The sequence below is a fragment of the Somniosus microcephalus genome, chromosome 19, assembly GCF_052327205.1.
Source record: "Somniosus microcephalus isolate GS21.2 chromosome 19, FLI_Smic_1.0, whole genome shotgun sequence".
Classification (NCBI taxonomy): domain Eukaryota; kingdom Metazoa; phylum Chordata; class Chondrichthyes; order Squaliformes; family Somniosidae; genus Somniosus; species Somniosus microcephalus.
Window position 1 is genome coordinate 72,658,313 of NC_141005.1, and position 20,829 is coordinate 72,679,141.

General features: G+C 50.8%; 1 long non-coding RNA gene across 1 annotated transcript; it reads left to right on the top strand.

The window, feature by feature from the left end:
• Positions 1-299: 299 nt before the first annotated feature.
• Positions 300-7,997, top strand: LOC147104626 (uncharacterized). Its single transcript, XR_015072401.1, has 2 exons — positions 300-549; positions 7,781-7,997. It is a non-coding gene; the product is annotated as an uncharacterized LOC147104626 (long non-coding RNA).
• Positions 7,998-20,829: the final 12,832 nt, after the last annotated feature.

A 20,829-nucleotide genomic window follows, 5' to 3' on the forward strand; every position in this document is an offset into this window, starting at 1 on the left:
GAGGGTACAGCGCCCTCTGGCGGCCGGGAGGAGTTGCGGAGAGGGTGCAGCGCCCCCTGGCGGCCTGGAGGAGGTGCGGAGAGGGTGCAGCGCCCTCTGGCGGCCGGGTGGAGTTACTGCAGCAGGCAGGGTGCAGCGCCATCTGGCGGCCGGGAGGGGGTGCGGGCTCGGTATAGCGCCCTCTGGTAGCCGAGAGGAGTTGCGGAGAGGGTGCAGCGCCCCCTGGCGACCAGGAGGAGGTGCGGGCTCGGTATAGCGCCCTCTGGTGGCCGGGAGGAGTTGCGGGCGCGGTGCAGCGCCCTCTGGCGGCCGGGAGGAGGTGCGGGAACCGAGATGCCGAAATTCGTGCTCAATGCAAACCTGAGTCGCTCCACCATCCCGGACGTCCTGGTGGAGGAGCTAGGCAAACCCAAGCAGGTGGGCGGGAGCAGGGCCTCACCCTGCCATCCTGGGCCTTGTGTTTATATCACGCCTTCCGCACAGTGAGACGCCCCAAGGCGCTGCTGTTAAAAGACAAAAGTTTGACACCGAGCCACAGAAGGAGGAACGGTAGGTTTAGAATGCCTGTAGGAAAAGGCACAAAGGGGGAGAAATTCAGTTGTTAGCGCCACCCGTTAGCGCCTTAAGAGGGCGATCAGTGGGGCGCTAACCAACTGGCGCCCGGTTGTGGCGAGTCTTGCGAAATTGAGCGGACATTTTGCGGCGGCGCTAAACAATACCGCCACAATCTCCTGCGCCGACAGATCGTGACGTCAGTCGAGTGCGCAACGCCCCGTTAGCGCCCCAGACCAGAAATTGAGTGGCGCCCCCTGCCTTACCGCCTGCCGCTAGCAACGACAGGTTGAGGGGAGCGTTATGCTGTCGGAAAGGGACGAGGGGAGCGCTATTTAAAGGCGACCGCTTCCTGCCTTTTTTTATCGGTGACATTTTTGCACCACACATTCTGAGAGAGAGACTTCTGGAGAGATTCCACGCTGTGTGAAGGAGTTTTGCAGGTTGGTTTTGATTTGCCCTTGTATCGATTTAGAAGAGACTGTGGGGGCTGCACTCTGAGCTCTTTCCCTGGTTCTCTCCATTGTTCTTTCCAGTCTCTCCAGGCTGAGATTCAGGCTGAGATTCAAGGCTGCAATGAGCAGGATGTGGATGGAGAGCAAGATCATCCCTCCCCTTTAAGATAAAAACAGAAAATGCAGGAGAAACTCAGCAGGTCAAGCAGCATCTGTGAAGAGAGAAACAGAGTTAACGTTTCAGGTCGATGACCATTCGTCAGAACTCCCCTTTAAAAATTGGACGGTGCCAGTGTGTCTGTGTTCCATTGCTGATTGAAATCACATGACCTTCGCCAGCGCTGTGAGGTAGCGTCCCGCTCCTCCGGTTTAGTGCCTTAAGAGAGGTGTGTAGTGCCTGATTTAGCGCTCCAATCACCTCCAGGGGCGATAGAGACGAATTTTGCAGTAGGCGGCGATAATTTGCGCTGGGCGCTAAACTTTGCGCCCGGCCGATAATCGCACCTCAAAATGGCCGATACCGAATTTCTCCCCCAAAGTGTGTTGAATAAGGTTGGTGAGCTACAAGCACAATTAGCCCTGTGGCAATAATGGAAACGTGGCTTAAAAACTTTGATGACTGGGCACTTAGTATTCAAGGATACAAGGTGTTCAGAAAAGATAGGGAAGGTAAAAAGGGAGGTGGGGTGGCTGTGCCGATTAAGGAAGACATTGTAGTGTTGGAAAGGGAGGATGTTCTTGAGGGGACAAGGACAGGATCCATTTGGTTAGAGTTGAGTTGATCAGGCTATTGGGGGTATTCTACAGGCCTCCAAATAGTGAGAGGGACGTAGAGGAGCAAATCTGCAGGGAAATCGCAGAGATATGCAAGAGCTATAGAGTGGTGATATTGGGAGATTTTAATTACCCAAATATCGATTGGGATAGTGCTAGGGTAAAGGGAAAGGAGGGGGAGGAATTTCTGAAATGTGTTCAGGAGAATTTCCTTGACCAGTATGTTCTTGGCCCAACTAGGAAGGAGGCATTGCTGGATCTGGTGCTGGGGAATGAGGTGGGCCAAGTCGACCAAGTGTCTGTGGGACAACACTTGGGTGCGAGTGATCATCGTATCATAAGATTTAGATTAGCAATGGAGAGGAGCAAGGAACAATCTAGAGTGGAACTTCTAAACTGGAATAGGGCTAACTTCAATGGGATGCGAAAGGATCTAGCCAGAGTAAAATGGAACCAAAGACTGACAGGAAAAACTGTAACGGAACAATGGGTGGTCTTTAAGGAGGAGATGTTCCAAGTACAGGCTAGGTACATTCCAACAAGAGGGAAGGGTAAGGGAACCAAAGCAAGGGCTCCTTGGATGACGAGGGAGATAGAGAAGATGATGGGGTCGATTTTCATTAAGCTGTTGGGAAGGAGGCGGGACTACAACTTTCGGGTTTTAATCCCGCCTACATCGACGTCCGGCCAATGCACGCGATTTTCCCTTGATTAACCTTGTTGAGCCCGCCCAGCGGGCTCAGCCGGCCAATTAAGGGCCACCCGGCAACAGGTGACGCCATAGACTGAAATTTCATCTGTCAAGAGGTCTTGACAGATGAAATATCAGTGTTTCACAGCTGTTTGAAGCTGTCAAACACTGACAGTCTGACTTCTAACCTGAGTCCTTCTACACAGACTCAGTTAGAGCTCTCACCGGCACTAAAAGCTAAAGGCTGTCACTTTTGACAGATCGCAGCTTTCAGTGCCGGCTGAGTGATGGACTCCTGACGCTTACAGGAAGAAAGGCTGTTAAGGTAAGTACAGGTAATTTAAACTTCTTTACACACTTTAGACACACCAAACACACTTATCTTTGCACTCATGCACCCATCACTCACCTGAACACCGACATCGCGACCCCTCCAAGTCCTTCAACCCGACGGCCCGCCTGCTCTAACCTGGCGTGGTTTGGAGCCGTCGGGAATTCCACACGACACCCCTCAAAATAGGGATTAGGCTAAAAACTGCCTGTTAACTACCTGTTAACAGGAAGTTAATTGGCACTAACCCCTTCCCGCCTTGGGTCGGCGGGTCCCAGTGCGGGGCGGGTACCCGCCTCCTCTGAAACTTACGTGAAGGCGGGTTTTGGGCAGGATGGTGTCGGGACCCCCAAATTCGGGATTTTTGCCCCCGGCCCGCCTAAAAGCCGGCCTCACGGCACACTGAAAATCTAGGCCGATGATACAAAAAAAGGTGTATGATACATGTCAGGTAAATTCTTCAAGGGAGAACCAGACCAAATACAATAGGTTGAGAGGGGAAATGAAGTTGAAAATAAGATTGGCAAAAAGAGAATATGAGAGTAGAATGGCAGTTAACATAAAAGGGAACCCAAAAATCTTCTACTGGCATGTTAACAGTAAGCAGGTAGTAAGAGGTGGAGTGGGGCCTATTAGAGACAAAGAAGGTGTTATATGCTTAGAGGCGCAGGGCAAGGCTAGAATATTCAATGAGTACTTTGTATCGGTGTTTACTAAGGAGGTGGATGCTGACAAAATATCGGTAGAAGTGGAAAAGGTAGAACATAAGAACATAAGAAGTAGCAGGAGTAGGCCATACGGCCGCTCGGACCTGCTCTGCCATTCAGTAGGATCATGGCTGATCCGAACCTAGACTCACGTCCACTTCCCTGCCCTCTCCCCGTAACCCCTAATTCCCTTATCTGCTAGGAAACTGTCTATCTCCGTTTTAAATTTATTTAATGTTGCAGCTTCCACAGCTCTCTGGGGTAGCAAATTCCATAGATTTACTACCCTCTGAGTGAAGAAGTTTCTCCTCATCTCAGTTTTGAAAGGGCAGCCCCTTATTCTAAGATTATGCCCCCTAGTTCTAGTCTCACCCATCAGTGGAAACATCCTCACCGCATCCACCCGATCAAGCCCCCTCACAATCTTATATGTTTCGATAAGATCGCCTCTCATTCTTCTGAACTCCAATGAGTAGAGGCCCAACCTACTCAACCTTTCCTCATACGTCAACCCCCTCATCTCCGGAATCAACCGAGTGAACCTTCTCTGAACCGCCTCGAGAGCAAATATATCTTTTCTTAAATATGGAAACCAAAACTGCACGCAGTATTCCAGGTGTGGCCTCACCAATACCCTGTATAACTGCAGCAAGACTTCCCTGTTTTTATACTCCATTCCCCTTGCAATAAAAGCCAAGATTCCATTGGCCTTCCTGATCACCTGCTGCACCTGCATACTAACTTTTTGTGTATCATGCACCAGGACCCCCAGATCCCTTTGTACTGTAGCACTTTGCAGTTTCTCTCCATTTAGATAATAACTTGCTCTTTGATTTTTTCTGCCAAAGTGCATAACCTCACACTTTCCAATATTATATTCCATCTGCCAAATCTCTGCCCACTCACTTAGCCTGTCTATGTCCTTTTGCAGGTTTTTTATGTCCTCCTCACTCGCTGCTTTCCCTCCCATCTTTGTATCGTCGGCAAACTTGGATACGTTGCACTCGGTCCCTTCCTCCAAATCATTAATATAGATTGTAAAGAGTTGGGGTCCCAGCACTGACCCCTGCGGAACACCACTAGTTACTGATTGCCAGCCCGAGAACGAACCATTTATCCTAACTCTCTGTTTTCTGTTAGATAGCCAATCTTCCACCCATGCCAGTATATTACCCCCAATCCCGTGATTTTTTATCTTGATCAGTAATCTTTTGTGTGGAACCTTGTCAAATGCCTTTTGGAAGTCCAAATACACTACATTCACTGGTTCCCCTTTATCCACCCTGTATGTTACGTCCTCAAAGAATTCGAGCAAATTTGTCAAACATGACTTCCCCTTCATAAAACCATGCTGACTCTGTCCTATTAAATTATGTTTATCCAAATGCTCTGTTACTGTTTCCTTAATAATGGACTCCAACATTTTGCCAACCACAGATGTTAGGCTAACTGGTCTATAGTTTCCAGCTTTTTGTCTACTTCCCTTCTTAAATAAGGGTGTTACATTAGCAGTTTTCCAATCTGCCGGGACCTTTCCTGAGTCCAGGGAGTTTTGGAAAATAATCACCAATGCATCCACAATCCCTACCGCCACTTCTCTCAAGACCCTAGGATGTAGGCCATCAGGTCCGGGGGATTTATCCGCCTTAAGTCCCATTATTTTACCGAGTACCATCTCCTTAGTAATTTAAATCGTGTTTAGCTCCTCCCCCCCCCATTGCCCCCTGCTTGTCCAGTGTTGGGATATTTTTAGTGTCCTCTACTGTAAAGACTGATACAAAATATTTGTTCAGCATCTTTGCCATCTCCATGTTCCCCACCACTAGTTTCCCGGTCTCATCCTCTAAGGGACCAACGTTCACTTTAGCCACCCTTTTTCTTTTTATATAGCTGTAGAAACTATTGCTATTTGTTTTTATATTTTTTGGAAGGGGTGAAAATTGATAGACAGAATGTGCTAGATAGGCTGGGTATGCTTAGAGTGGACAAGTCGCCCAGTCCAGCTGGCTTACATCCCAGTTTGCTAAGGGAATTGGGGGAGGAGATAGCGGAAGGGCTTGTGTTGGGGGTTTTCTCTCTGCCCCAAAGCAGACAGAGACGAGCCTGTACTGGTTTCAAGCGATCTTTATTCAAGCACGTGCAGGAAGAGGCTCTCTCAGCCGCAGCTGAGACGAGAGTCTAATTTTTCGAGCAGTTGGTTTTATATACAATCTTACATCTTGTTTCCTTCACATCTTCAGGCATTGGCCAATTAATTGTCCAAGTCACGTACACTTAACCACATCTCCACAAAACACATTTGTTTATCTCATTTATTCTCCTTCCGTTCCAAGTATTGACCGCACGTCCTTGATTGGCGGCCCATTGTTCAATGCATGGCCTCCTCGCCTTCTTTCACTCCTCCAATCATCGTGTAATATGCTTTTTCCAACTGTCAGCAACTGTCTTTGTTCTGTCAGACTTCTCCTTTATTACATCAGCCAGCTGGTCACTTAAGCCGCTAATCTAACTTTTAACCCCTTCAATCCCCCCTTTTGGCCCTTGGTATTAGCCCAAGATGGCCAACTAACGTCACCTGCCCGTGCTCCTCGCCCCATCACTGCTGGCCAGGCAGGTGGTTGGATTTGCACAGGTGTGGCTACTTAAACTACCTCTAACATTCCCTGCTTCTCCCCAATCTATACTGTGTTTTAACAGAGAGATGGAACTTTAGTGAAAGAGTGACAGAACCGGGCCCGCTTTAGTCAGTGCGACAGAACCGGGCCCGCTTTAGTCAGAGCGACAGAACCGGGCCCGCTTTAGTCAGAGCGACAGGACCAGGGCCGCTTTAGTCAGAGCGACGGAACCGGGCCCGCTTTAGTCAAAGAGCGACAGAACCGGGGCCGCTTTAGTCAGAGTGACAGAACCAGGCCCGCTTTAGTCAGAGCGACGGAACTGGGGCCGCTTTAGTCAGAGCGACAGAACCGGGCCCACTTTAGTCAGAGTGACAGAACCGGGCCAGCTTTAGTCAGAGCGACGGAACCGGGGCCGCTTTAGTCAGAGTGACAGAACCGGGCCCGCTTTAGTCAGAGCGACGGAACCGGGGCCGCTTTAGTCAGAGCGACAGAACCGGGCCCGCTTTAGTCAGAGCGACAGAACCGGGCCCGCTTTAGTCAGAGCGACAGAACCGGGCCCGCTTTAGTCAGAGCGACAGAACCGGGCCCGCTTTAATCAGAGCGACAGAACCGGGCCCGCTTTAGTCAGAGCGACAGAACCGGGCCCGCTTTAGTCAGAGCGACGGAACCAGGGCCGCTTTAGTCAGAGCGACAGAACCGGGCCCGCTTTAGTCAGAGCGACGGAACCGGGCCCGCTTTAGTCAGAGCGACGGAACCGGGCCCGCTTTAGTCAGAGCGACAGAACCGAGCCCGCTTTAGTCAGAGCGACAGAACCGGGCCCGCTCTAGTCAGAGCGACAGAACCGGGCCCGCTTTAGTCAGAGCGACAGAACCGGGCCCACTTTAGTCAGAGCGACAGAACTGGGCCCGCTTTAGTCAGAGCGACAGAACCGGGCCCGCTTTAGTCAGAGTGACAGAACCAGGCCCGCTTTAGTTAAAGTGACAGAACCGGGCCCGCTTTAGTCAGAGTGACAGAACCGGGCCCGCTTTAGTCAGAGTGACAGAACCGGGCCCGCTATAGTCAGAGTGACAGAACTGGGCCCGCTTTAGTCAGAGCGACAGAACCGGGCCCGCTTTAGTGAAAGAGAGACGGAACCGGGCCCGCTTTAGTCAGAGTGACAGAACCGGGCCCGCTTTAGTCAGAGTGACAGAACCGGGGCCGCTTTAGTCAGAGCGACAGAACTGGGCCCGCTTTGGTCAGAGCGACAGAACCGGGCCCACTTTAGTCCAAGCGACAGAACCGGGCCCGCTTTAGTCAGAGCGACAGAACCAGGCCCGCTTTAGTCAGAGTGACAGAACTGGGCCCGCTTTAGTCAGAGCGACAGAACCGGGCCCGCTTTAGTCAGAGTGACAGAACCGGGCCCGCTTTAGTCAGAGTGACAGAACCGGGCCCGCTTTAGTCAGAGCGACAGAACCGGGCCCGCTTTAGTCAGAGTGACAGAACTGGGCCCGCTTTAGTCAGAGTGACAGAACCGGGCCCGCTTTCGTCAGAGTGACAGAACCGGGGCCGCTTTAGTCAGAGCGACAGAACCGGGGCTTTATTCGAAGTGTGACCGGTGTTGAGGAGCCTCTGAATTGCCTGTTTGCTGATGGTTTTACCTTGTGTTTGTTTCACAGGATGTTCATTGTCTTCCAAGACCTGGAGGCTGTTAATGTTGGCTGGAATAGCAGCACCTTCGCTTAGGTTCTGATCCAGAACATTCCGGAATGATTCCTGTAGTAAACTTGTGCTTTGTGTGTTCATCAGTAATAATCGTGGCCAATGGGCCAGAGAGAGGATTCCTGAAATTATGTGTCTTGTTTCTGATTTAACAATAAAGTAAATTCAACAATTGTCTGTGTGTGTTTATCACAGGCTGTTGAAGGTATGTGTGTGTTTAATACCAGGCTTACTGCTTGGTTATTGATGTATATTTACAGTATATCTGTGTTAAATTCTATTAGTGTGTGTATGTTACAGGTGTGTTTTATGTAAATCTGTTTACAGCAGGTGTGTGAGAATATTACTGTGCACGATTATTGCAGTGTGTGTATTACTCTGTATACTAGTCTGTGTGTATATTACTCTGTGTCACAAATGAGAGAACGGGTACTAAAAAAAAGGCCAACACAATTGCTACACTGCTGCCCACTAAACCCAGCAACTGGTGTCACCTGAAACTCACCCAGCAAGCTCCCTACTGTAACCGGTTTTTGCGGTGGCCAATTTCCTACGGCCCCTGCCGCAATCGGCAATTATTGTAAGTGGTTTTGCCCCGCCCGTAGCGAGCACGCGAACCCCCTTACTACAAGTTCTGGACGATAGGGATTTCTGAGGACAGATTTGAACACGGACAGCGTTTTCGGGCTCACCCGTACAGTGTTTATTAAGGTTGACAAAAACCACTCCACTCGCATACAGTACGAGCAGTGTGAACACAACAGTACAGTTTAAAACAGTACAACCCTGATTTATCCAACAAGCCCTTGCCGTGCTGACTTACCACGGCCAAAAAACACCCTCCCGTGAACTAAACTATCACAGGACCCTTCCAACGCTAAACCCCCTCACCCCCTCTGGTTTGGTAGGAACATACAGGCACCCCCTCACACAGCTAAGTGATCTTGTGGGTGTGTAGGCTTGGCATTGCTCACCTAGATTGCCCTTTTATCTTGCTTGCAGCTTCCTCCCGTACGTCTCGGCTACCTGGTTCCGTACCGGCCTTGCGGCATGCGAGTCCCAGCCTTAGTCGAAGTCTGTCTCAGTTGGAAGAGCAAGGCTCTGCTCCTCTGGATGTTCCGTTGTGTGGAGGGCAGGAGAGAGAGAGCGCTATCCAAACTGCTCTCTAATATACCCCTCCAAGACACAGACTGCTGTCTGTGGTTTTAATGGACACATGGCCTCAGGGAAATGGTTTCCAGGCTTCCTCCCAGGTTTGGATGGTTTCGAACTCATTTTGATCTCCCAGCCGATTAACTTAATGAGCTCACCTCCAGAAACAATGAGTCGCCAGCCTCATTATTCAAGACTTGGGAGTGGGCCTCTCCAGCCAGTGTTCCCAAGGACAAGAGAGCTTGGACCTGGGGGAGAGCAGAGGCGCGACCGGCGGCAGATAAAAGCGGCGGCAGCGAACGAGGCCCGACCAGAGAGCTTGGACCTGGGGGAGAGCAGAGGCGCGACCGGCGGCAGATAAAAGCGGCGGCAGCGAACGAGGCCCGACCAGAGAGCTTGGACCTGGGGGAGAGCAGAGGCGCGACCGGCGGCAGATAAAAGCGGCGGCAGCGAACGAGGCCCGACCAGAGAGCTTGGACCTGGGGGAGAGCAGAGGCGCGACCGGCGGCAGATAAAAGCGGCGGCAGCGAACGAGGCCCGACCAGAGAGCTTGGACCTGGGGGAGAGCAGAGGCGCGACCGGCGGCAGATAAAAGCGGCGGCAGCGAACGAGGCCCGACCAGAGAGCTTGGACCTGGGGGAGAGCAGAGGCGCGACCGGCGGCAGAAGCCCGACCAGAGAGCTTGGACCTGGGGGAGAGCAGAGGCGCGACCGGCGGCAGATAAAACTGGCGGCAGCGAACGAGCCCCGACCAATTCAACAGCAGAGGAGAGAGGTAAAAAGTAATCCAAGTGTGACGTCACCAGGAAGGTGATTGGTTGGTGAGTATTTCTTTTATTACAAGATTAAATTCTGCGGTTTATATTTTTTTGGGTCTCTGTGGTGTATCACAGAATCACAGAAACCCCACAGTGCAGATAGAGGCCATTTCGGCCCATCGAGCCTGCACTGACACATATCCCACCCGATCCCCAACACATATCCCACCCTATCCCCGTAACCCCACGTATTTAATCCCCCTAACACTAAGGGTCAATTTATCATAGCCAATCATCCTAACCCACACATCTTTGGACTGTGGGAGGAAACCAGAGCACCCGGAGGAAACCCACGCAAACACGGGGAGAATGTGTAAACTCCACACAGACAGTCACCGAGGCTGGATTCGAACCCGGGTCCCTGGCGCTGTGAGGCAACAGTGCTAACCACTATGCCACCGTGCAGTTGGTAAATAAGCGCCCTAGAGTATATCTTTAACTGGTGGTATTGAATTAACTTTAATTAATTAAAGGGGTAAGTCATGCCAGGAGAGCCCAGCCCCATGTTATGCTCCTCTTGCTCTATGTGGGAATTCAGGGATGCTGCCGGTGTCCCTGATGACCACATGTGCCAGAAATGCATCCAGCTGCAGCTACTAACGGGCCGTATTGAGGCGCTGGAGCTGCGGATGGATGGGTTGTGGAGCATTCACGATGCTGAGAGGGTCGTGGATTACACGTATGATGAGTTGGTCACGCCGCAGGGTAGGGCTGCACAGGCAGAAGGGAAATGGGTGACCACCAGGCGGAGCAGTAGAAGCAGGCAGGTAGTGCAGGAGACCCCTGTGGCCGTCCCCCTTTCAAACAGGTATACCAATTTGGATACGGTTGAGGGGGATGACTCACCAAAAGCAGCAGCAGCCAACTTCCTGGCACCGGGGGTGTTGCTGCTGCTCAGGAAGGGAGGAAAAAGAGTGGGAGAGCAATAGTGGTAGGGGATTCTATCGTAAGGGGAACAGATAGACGGTTCTGTGGCCGTAGACGTGACTCCAGGATGGTTTGTTGCCTCCCTGGTGCCAGGGTCAAGGATGTCACTGAACGGCTGCAGGGCATTCTGAAGGGGGAGGGTGAACAGGCAGAGGTCGTGGTTCACATTGGGACCAACGACATAGGTAGGAAGAGGGATGAGGTCCTGCAACAAGAATTTAGGGAGCTAGGTAGCAGATTAAAGAGCAGGACCTCAAAGGTTGTAATCTCTGGATTACTCCCGGTGCCACGTGCTAGTGAGTATAGGAATAGGAGGATAGAGCAGATGAATGCGTGGCTAAAGAGTTGGTGCAGGAGGGAGGGCTTTAGTTTCCTGGATCACTGGGCCTGCTTCTGGGAAAGGTGGGACTTGTACAAGTCGGACGGGTTGCACCTGAACCAGAGCGGGACAAATATCCTTGCGGGGAGGTTTGCTAGCATTGTTCGGGGGGGTTTAAACTAAAATGGCAGGGGGTTGGGAACCTGAGCAGGGAGACAGAGGAAAGGAAAACAGGGATAAAAGCAAAAGATAGGAAGGAGAAAAACAAAAGTGGCAGTCAGAGAAATCAACGGTTTAAATCAAACGTGGCCACAGTAAATAATAATTCTAATAGGTCTAAGAGCGTTAAAAAAACAAGCCTGAAGGGTTTGGCCTAGAAATTGGGTATAGCCTCGCTTGAGGCGTTAGAACTGGCAGAGCGCTAAGTTTATAGCCAGACGAAAGTTATCGCTGCCTGGCGAGATATTGGGTTGCATCGCCCCCAAAGGGGATTGAGGCGCTAATTCAGCCATTGCACGGTGCTCTTAAGGCGCAAAAGTTCAGGCGCTACTCAATATCGATGCAGACGGGCGCAGCGCAGGTGATCTCAATTACGGGAAACCACGAGACCTCCAGGCGCCGGCCGGCTCTTAAAGGGGTGGGTCAGTCAGCTTGAGCTTCAACCCTCAGATTTGGCGCTCGCCCTTGTCTGGCGGTACAAACTTGTTCAGCATGGAGAAGGTTAGACAGAGAGCAGAGCGCTTCAGCACTGAGGCTCTGGACCACTTGGTGGCTGCAGTTGAACGCCGTCGAGAGGTCCTGTATCTGGATAATGGCAAGAGGCCGAATCAGAAGGCTTACCGACGATCTTGGAGGGAGGTTGCTGTGAGGGTCAACTCCAGCAGCATGGCAACCAGGATCCCTGTTCAGTGCAGGAAGAAATTCAACGACCTCACACGGATCGTTAGGGTGAGTGATGGTTTAGCAATCTTCTGATTCCCTCCATCTGCAGCTGACTTCGGGCACCCTGCTGCAATGATGCCCCAATGGCCATCTGTCAACATGCACCCATGGCCCTTTCTGGGCACACGCATGGACAGATCTCTCAAGGCCTCATGTAAGGGCTCTTGCACCATGGGGGGCATGCGATGATCTCTCAAGGCATCATGTTACAGAACTTCCCCTTCTTTCCCCTGCAGTCCAAGCTGGCGATGATCCGGAAGGAGCAGCTTCGAACCGGTGGCGGACCTCCACAAGTGGTCACTCTGACGGATCTGGAGGAGAGAGTGCACCAGATACTTGGAGGACGTCTGTCTGGCCCAGTGACCACTGCATCTGCCGACCCCATTACCGACAGTGAGGGTAAGACTCTCACCTTTCTCACCTGTTGCCTTCCACTTGGTCCCCCCACCAGCATGCATCCTCAGTGTGCAGCCATGTCAGAGCCTTGCTGCAATCTGGCATGCCTTTCAGCAAACCTGTCCTTTTGCTAAAGCCACTCTTCCACCTCCCACTTTCAGATGAAGCAGCACCAACTCGGGCTCAATGCGCTGAAGCTGCCAGTGCCAGTGCCACCGGAGGCGAGGACCAGGAGGAATCCGGACCAGCCGTTGCAGAATCCGGGGGGCGGACACATCTACAGACTGGGGATAGTAGTCCCCTGGAGGGGAGGGCGGGGGCTCTGAGGATGAACCAGTTGCCGGACCAAGCGGCATGCAGCAACGCACGGGGGATAGGCAAGTTCGGCCACCGTCTCCCCGGAGGGCAAGGCAGGTCGTGATGACTGCTGCACAGAGTGCAGATGAGGTGCGTCGCCTGGCTGAGATGAGCAAACAGGCCCGGGTCAGACACACGGAGCTGATGGCTGCAGTCGAGAAGATGCCTGAGTTAATAGATTCATTGGCTAAGAGTATGTTGGACTTCGGGGCAACAATGGAGAGGACTCTCCAGGGCTTTGAGGCAACAATGGACAGGACTCTGCAGGTGTTCGGGGCAACAATGGACAGGTCTATCCAGGGCTTTGGGGCAACAATGGACAGGACTATCCAGGGCTTCGGCCCAACAATGGAGAGGACTGTCCACGGCTATGAGTCGGCTATGGAAAGGACTGTTCAGGGCTTCGGACAATCCCTGGAAAGGTCTGTGCAGGGCTTGTCCGAGGCAGTGGAGCGGTCGGCACCTGGCTTGTCTGAAGCAATGGAAAGAACTGTCCAGGCCTTCTCCGAAGCACTGGCACCTGGCACACAGGTCCTCACTGTTGCCACGCAGTCACTTGCTGGGCTCCTCCACAGCCAGATTGACGCAACGCGATCTCTCACTGTAGCCACCCTCTCTGCATCAGTTAGGATCACCCCAGGCCCTTCCAGTCCCATACAAGGCCAGCAATCAGTGGAGCATGCGATTGTGGCGGATGAGCCGAGCCGCTCCCCTCAGATAGCCAGTGTGTCGTCCGACCATGGTGCAGGTGTCCTCTCTCGGCAGGAGACCATTGCACATGCCAGCGCTGGGACGCCTGCATTACAGCTGCCACCACCTGCAGGGCACACTGCTTCCAGCCATGGTCACATCAAGCATCCTGCGTCCGCACCCTCCAAGCCCAGAGGTCGGCCAGGCCGTCCCTCAGGGGCTTCTGCGCTTCCAGACAGTCAGCAGGCGCCCCCCAGCCTTGAGGCCGCCACTGGGGTCCAATTACGTAGGAGCAGCAGGGAGGGAAGGGGCCGGGCGCGAAAGAGAAGTGGGCCAGTTGTAGAGGGAGGCGCTGAGACGTTTGTTTGTCCAAATTCAAGGACACCCTCACCTGTTGTTATATTTGCAGAAGGTTTGTTGAGTTTTGCGGCTTTGCCGAACAGTTCACAGTTAATTTGAAAGTTATGGTTTCTGTTGATATTACGTTGTTTAGCTGTAATGAAAGACTTTTGTGCCAATAAACAGAAGTTTCAATGTGGCATGGTGCATGTGACTAGTTTCAGTGATGCTGGCATTCAGAGGCCCTCAAACATCCAAAGTGCGCATGAGTTAAGACTCTCATCATTCCGCCACAGGGGTCTCGACACGAGTCCAGATGAGCCTCTGACGTATGGCCCTTCCACTTTCAGCAGCCCTTCCATCTTCCTCCTCCTCCTCCTCCTCCTCCGCCTGCTCTTCCTCCTCCTCCTCCTCCTCCTCCACCTGCTCTTCCTCCTCCTCCTCCTCCTCATACTCCTCCTCCTCCTCCTCCGCCTGCTCGTCCTCCTCCTCCTCCTCCTCCTCCTCCTCCTCCTCCTCCTCCTCCGCCTGCTCTTCCTCCTCCTCCTCCTCCTCCTCCGCCTGCTCTTCCTCCTCCTCCTCCTCCTCCTCCTCATACTCCTCCTCCTTCGCCTGCTCTGCTGGTCGTTGAGGGACAGCTGGAATTGGCTGGGTGCATCGATTCGCCAAGTTGTGGAGCACGCAGCAGACGACGACGATGTGTGCCACTTGCTGCAGCGAGTACTGCAGGGATCCCCCCGAATGTTCCAGACATTGGAAACACTTTTTGACAACACCAATAGTGTGCTGTTTACTGTGCCTGGTCGCCTGATGGCCGCTGCTGATCAGCTCTTCTGCTGGGGTGTCAGCCACACGGAGTGTTGTCATCAGCCATGGCCAGAGAGGATAGCCCTTGTCCCCAGTAAGCCAGCCTCGTCTTCGAGGCAGCCCCTCAAAAAGGTTACAAACTGAGGTCAACCGCAGGATAAAGGCATCGTGGCTGCACCCTGGGAAATGCGCGGTGACTGCCATGATGATTTGGTGGTGGTCACAGACCAGCTGCATGTTGAGGGAGTGCAACCCCTTGCGGTTGCGGAAGTCCTAAGGATGATGGCATGGCGCCCTCAAAGCCACGTGTGTGCTGTCAGTCAACCCCTGCACCATGGGGAAGTCCGCAATAGAAGCGACACCCTGCGCGCCCTCCGCCTGCTTGTGCAAGGTCCGAGGGAAGGTCATGATTTGACGGCCTCGCCTATAAAGGGCTTCTGTAACTTGCCGATGCAACAGTGGACTGCAACCTGAGCGACAGTCGCAATGTCCCCAATGGCTGACTGAAAGGATCCGTTGGCATAAAAATGGAGGCCATCAGTCAGTTTAGCGAACACGGACAGAGAGGTTCTGCAGCGTTCACGCGGCTGCAGATCCTGACCAAACAGGTGGCACAGATCAGTAACAATGTCCCTCCAGAATCGGAGCCTTCCCAAACACTGCTCCTTCGACATGTCAAGGCTTGTCACCTGCTGCCTAAAGACCCTCGCAGCTTCCCGTCGGATTGGCCGACCTCCATTGCCCCTCCTCCTTCTGGCCAATCCCGGCCCTCTCTCCCGCCGTCTCTCTGCCCCTTCACAGTGTTGGGCGATGGGGCCGGAACTCTCATTCCGATGCCAGTTGGTCAAAAGGCTTTTAGGTGTAGTGCTGCAAGTGCTTCGGACAGGTTTGAAGGACCCAAGTACTGTAAAGCTAAATTCCCAGAACTCCGCTCCACATTAGCTCGCCAACTCTCTCTAGCAACGATCGCAATGAGCAGGCCAAGTGGCAGAAGATTCTGCACTGAAGCTGTCCCCTTTAAATAGCGCCCCCCTACTCCGAGAAGGGCCTGTTAGTCCTCCTTCGAACTGTCACTAATAGTGCTGGGCGCTAAGGCTCCGGGTGCCATCCAATATGCGCTCAGGCGATCCTAGAAGGCGTTGCACACTGAAATGATGTCCTGAACTGCTTGCGCTCGTGGGCGCGCGCAAACACTTACCCCAGGCGCTAAATGTATCGTCAATATCTGAGTTGTCACTATCTTCATAGCGTCCGCCCCAACATAGGGCTTTGCCCCAATTCTAGGTCTCTTTAGGCGCTCAGCGCCGGCGTTACCAACCCAATTTCTAGGCCTTTGTGTCTTAATGCGAGGAGCATTTGTAATAAGGTGGGTGAATTGGCTGCGCAAATAGAGGTAAACGAATACGATTTGGTTGGGGTTACAGAAACGTGGCTCAAGGATGGCCAAGACTGGGAACTCAACATCCAGGGGTATTCGATATTCAGGAAAGATAGGCAAAAAGGAAAGGGAGGTGGGGTAGCATTACTGGTTAAAGAAGGGATTAATACAATTGTAATGAAGGATATTACCTCTGATGATGTGGAATCTGTATGGGTAGAATTGAGAAATACTAAGGGGAAAAAAACATTAGTGGGAGTGGTATATAGACCTCCAAACAGTAAGGTGGAGGTTGGGGATGGCATTAAAAGGGAAATTAAAGAAGCGTGCAATAAGGGCACAGCAGTCATCATGGGTGACTTTAATCTACATATAGATTGGGCCAATCAAATTAGTAACAATACTGTGGAGGAGGAATTCCTGGAGTGTTTACGGGATGGTTTCCTGGACCAATATGTTGAGGAACCAACCAGAGGTCAGGCCATCTTAGACTGGGTATTATGAAACGAGAAAGGATTAATTAGCAATCTTGTTGTACAAGGCCCCTTGGGTCGGAGCGATCATAATATGATCGAATTCTTCATTAAGATGGAGAATGAAGTAGTTGACTCAGAGACTAGGGTCCTCAATTTAAATAAAGGAAACTACGATGGTCTGAGGAGCGAGTTGGGTAGGATTGAGTGGGGAATGGCACTCAAAGGGTTGACAGTGGATAGGCAATGGCAAACATTCAAAGACCGAATGGATGAGCTACAGAATTTGTTCATCCCAGTTTGGCATAAAAATAAAACAAAAAAGGTGACTCAACCGTGGCTAACAAGGGAAATTAGGGATAGCATAAGATCCAAGGAGAAGACATATAAATTGGCTAGAAAAAGCAATAATCCTGAGGATTGGGAGCAGTTTAGGAGTCAACAAAGGAGGACAAAGGGATTAATTAAGAAAGGGAAAATAGAATATGAGAGTAAGCTTGCAGGGAACATAAAAACTGACTGTAAAAGCTTTTATAGGTATGTGAAGAGAAAAAGATTGGTGAAGTCAAGCGTAGGTCCCTTACAGTCAGAATCAGGGGAATTTATAATGGGAAACAAGGAAATTGCAGACCAACTAAATACATACTTTGGTTCTGTCTTCACAAAGGAGGACACAAATAACCTCCCAGAGATGCCGGGGAACATAGGGTCTGATGAAAGAGAGGAACTGAAAGAAATCAGTATTTGTAGGAAAATGGTGTTAGGAAAATTGATGGGACTGAAGGCCGATAAATCCCCAGGGCCTGATGGTCTACATCCCAGGGTACTTAAGGAAGTGACCCTAGAGATAGTAGATGCATTACTGGTCATCTTCCAGAACTCGATAGACTCTGGAACGGTACCCATGGATTGGCGGGTAGCTAATGTTACCCCACTATTCAAAAAAGGTGGTAGAGAAAAAGCGGGGAATTATAGACCGGTAAGGCTGACATCGGTAGTGGGGAAAATGCTAGAGTCTATTATAAAAGATGTAATCGCAGAGCACTTGGAAACCAGTGACAGGATCGGACAAAGTCAACATGGATTTACAAAAGGTAAATCATGCTTGACTAATCTACTGGAATTTTTTGAGGATGTAACTGGTAAAATAGATAAGGGAGAACCAGTGGATGTGGTGTATTTGGACTTTCAGAAGGCTTTCGATAAGGTCCCACACAAGAGATTAGCGTGCAAAATTAAGGCACATGGGATTGGGGGCAAGGTATTGACTTGGATAGAGAACTGGTTGGCGGACAGAAAGCAAAGAGTTGGAATAAACGGGTCGTTTTCCGAGTGGCAGGCAGTGACTAGTGGGGTACCGCAAGGATCGGTCCTAGGACCCCAGCTGTTCACAATATATATTAATGATCTGGATGAGGGAATTGGATGTAATATCTCCAAATTTGCAGATGACACAAAGCTGGGCGGGAGGGTAAGCTGCGAGGAGGATGTCGGGAAACTCCAGTACGATTTGGACAGGTTGGGTGATTGGGCAGAAACATGGCAAATGCACTATAATGTGGATAAATGTGAGGTTATCCACTTTGGTGGCAAAAACAGGAAGGCAGATTATTATTTGAATGGCAATAGATTGGGAGAAGGGGAAGTGCAAAGAGACCTGGGTGTCCTTGTGCACCAGTCGCTGAAGGTAAGCATGCAGGTGCAGCAAGCGGTTAAGAAGACAAATGGTATGTTGGCCTTCGTAGCAAGAGGGTTCGAGTACAGGAACAAGGATGTCTTGCTACAGTTGTACAGGGCCTTGGTGAGACCGCACCTTGAGTATTGTGTGCAGTTTTGGTCACCTTACCTGAGGAAGGACGTTCTTGCCATGGAGGGAGTGCAGCGAAGATTCACCAGGCTGATACCTGGGATGGCAGGAATGATGTATGAGGAGAGATTGTGTCGATTGGGCTTATACTCACTGGAGTTTAGAAGATTGAGAGGGGATCTCATCAAAACCTATAAAATTCTGTCAGGTCTGGACAGACTAGATGCAGGAAGGATGTTTCTGATGGCCGGGGAGTCCAGAACCAGGGGTCATAGTCTAAGGATAAGGGGTAAGCCATTTAGGACTGAAATGAGGAGGAATTTCTTCACCCAGAGAGTGGTGAACCTGTGGAATTCTCTGCCACAGAGGGCGGTGGAGGCTAGTTCATTAAATATATTCAAGAAAGAGTTGGATATATTTCTTGAGGCTAAAGAGATCAAGGGATATGGGGAAAAGGCAGGGACAGGGTACTGAATTTGGATGATCAGCCATGATCACATTGAATGGCAGAGCAGGCTCGAAGGGCCGAATGGACTACTCCTGCTCCTATCTTCTATGTCTATGTCTATGTCTATTTTCATACAAATGCAACCTAGTTACGTGAGTCACTTTCAGCTTGAGTGGTTTTTCACTGCTTCCCCCCGCCCAAGCAGCCTGTCCAGTTTTTAATAAGGGTATATGTTCATAATCTAAAAATCCATGGAGTCTGTGCCGACTGCTACACTACCCCCCTACACCGGACCCGAGGGAAGGCCCACCCAGCTATGTGGAGCAGCTTCTCAAGATCAGAAAGCTGGGCTAAACGTTCCCGCCGATGTCAAATTGCAAGCTCCACCTGGAGGCCGCCTTGGTGAGGGAAATGGTGACTAACCTACAGAGAATGGGTGGCAGGGTAGCTCCAAAAACATGTTTCAGTGCAGAAGAGATGAGGTGCAATGCATTAGAGGGCGAGTTCATCATTCTCCTTCAGACGTCTTACTGCAATTATATAGGGCCTTAGTGAGAACGCACCCGGAGTAGTGTGTCCATTTTGGTCTTTCCTAAGGAAGGTTATACTTGCCTTAAGAGGGAGTGCAACAAAGGTTCACCAGACTGATTCCTGGGATGGGGGGATTGTCCATGAGGAGAGATTGAGTAGACTAGGCCGATACTCCTTAGAATTGAGAAGAATGAGAGTTGATCACATTGAAATGTAAAATTATTACAGGGCTTGACAGGGTAGATGCAGGGAGGATGTTTCCCTTGGCTGGGAAGTCTAGAACCAGGGGTCACAGTCTCAGAATAAGGGGTTGGCCATTTAGGACTGAGATGAGGAGAAATTTCTTCACTCAGAGGGTGGTGAATCTTTGGAATTCTCTACTCCAGAGGGCTGTGGAGGCTCAGTCGTTGAGTATATCGATAGATTTTTGGATATTAAGGGAATCAAGGGATATGGGGATAGTGAGGGAAGGTGGTGATGAGGTAAAAGATCAGCCATGATCTTATTGAATGGCGGAGCAGGCTCGAGGGCCGAATGGCCTACTCCTGCTCCTATTTCTGATGTTCTCCTGGGCCAGTGGGCACCGGACATGTTTTCTTGGATTGTACAGTCAGCATTCGCCACATTACACCTAAATGATTCCATTAAAGAAAGTTTCCAATGCTTAAATCATCAGAGATTCCGGGGTTGGCAACTCTGGTTGGCCGAATTCCTGGCGGTTTCATCATGTGACCTCTCACCTCCAACCATCCCGCCCGGTCAAACAGCACTTTTCCCGAGCGCCAATGTTTTTATAATAAATAAAAGTGTTAAATGAAAACAAAACACAGTATTTCCCACTAGTGGGAATGTACCTCGACTGTACCTGAACTATTTCCACTTTGAAGGCAGCCCATTGTTCCACTACAGTTTTGCCTGTCAATCTTTTGATTCCAATTTACCCGGGCCAGATCCGTTCACATCCCAGTGAAATTTGCCTTCCTCCAATTTTTAGTATATATACAGTGGGGTTCCCCAGGGGTCAGTTCTAGGGCCACTGCTTTTCTTGATATATATTAATGACTTGGATGTGGGTGTACAGGGCACAATTTCAAAATTAGCAGATGACACAAAACTTGGAAGTATAGTGAACAGTGAGGAGGATAGTGATAGGCTGCAGGAGGACATCGACAGGCTGGTGGAATGGGTGGACACTGGCAGATGAAATCTAACGCAGAAAAGTGTGAAGTGGTACATTTTGGTAGAAAGAATGAGGAGAAGAAATACAAATTAAATGGTACAATCCTAAGGGGGGTGCACGAACAGAGAGACCTCGGGGTATGTGTGCACAAATCGTTGAAGGTGGCAGGGCAGGTTGAAAAAGCAGATAAAAAAGCTTATGGGATCCTGGGTTTCATGAATAGAGGTATAGAGTACAAAAGCATGGCAATTATGACGAACCTTTATAAAACACTGGTTTGGCTTCAACTGGAGTATTGAGTCCAATTCTGGGCACCACACTTTAGGAAGGATGTGAAGGCCTTAGAGAGGGTGCAGAAGAGATTTACGAGAATGATTCCAGGAATGAGGGACTTCAGTTACGTGGATAGACTGGCGAAGCTGGGGTTGTTCTCCTTAGATAAG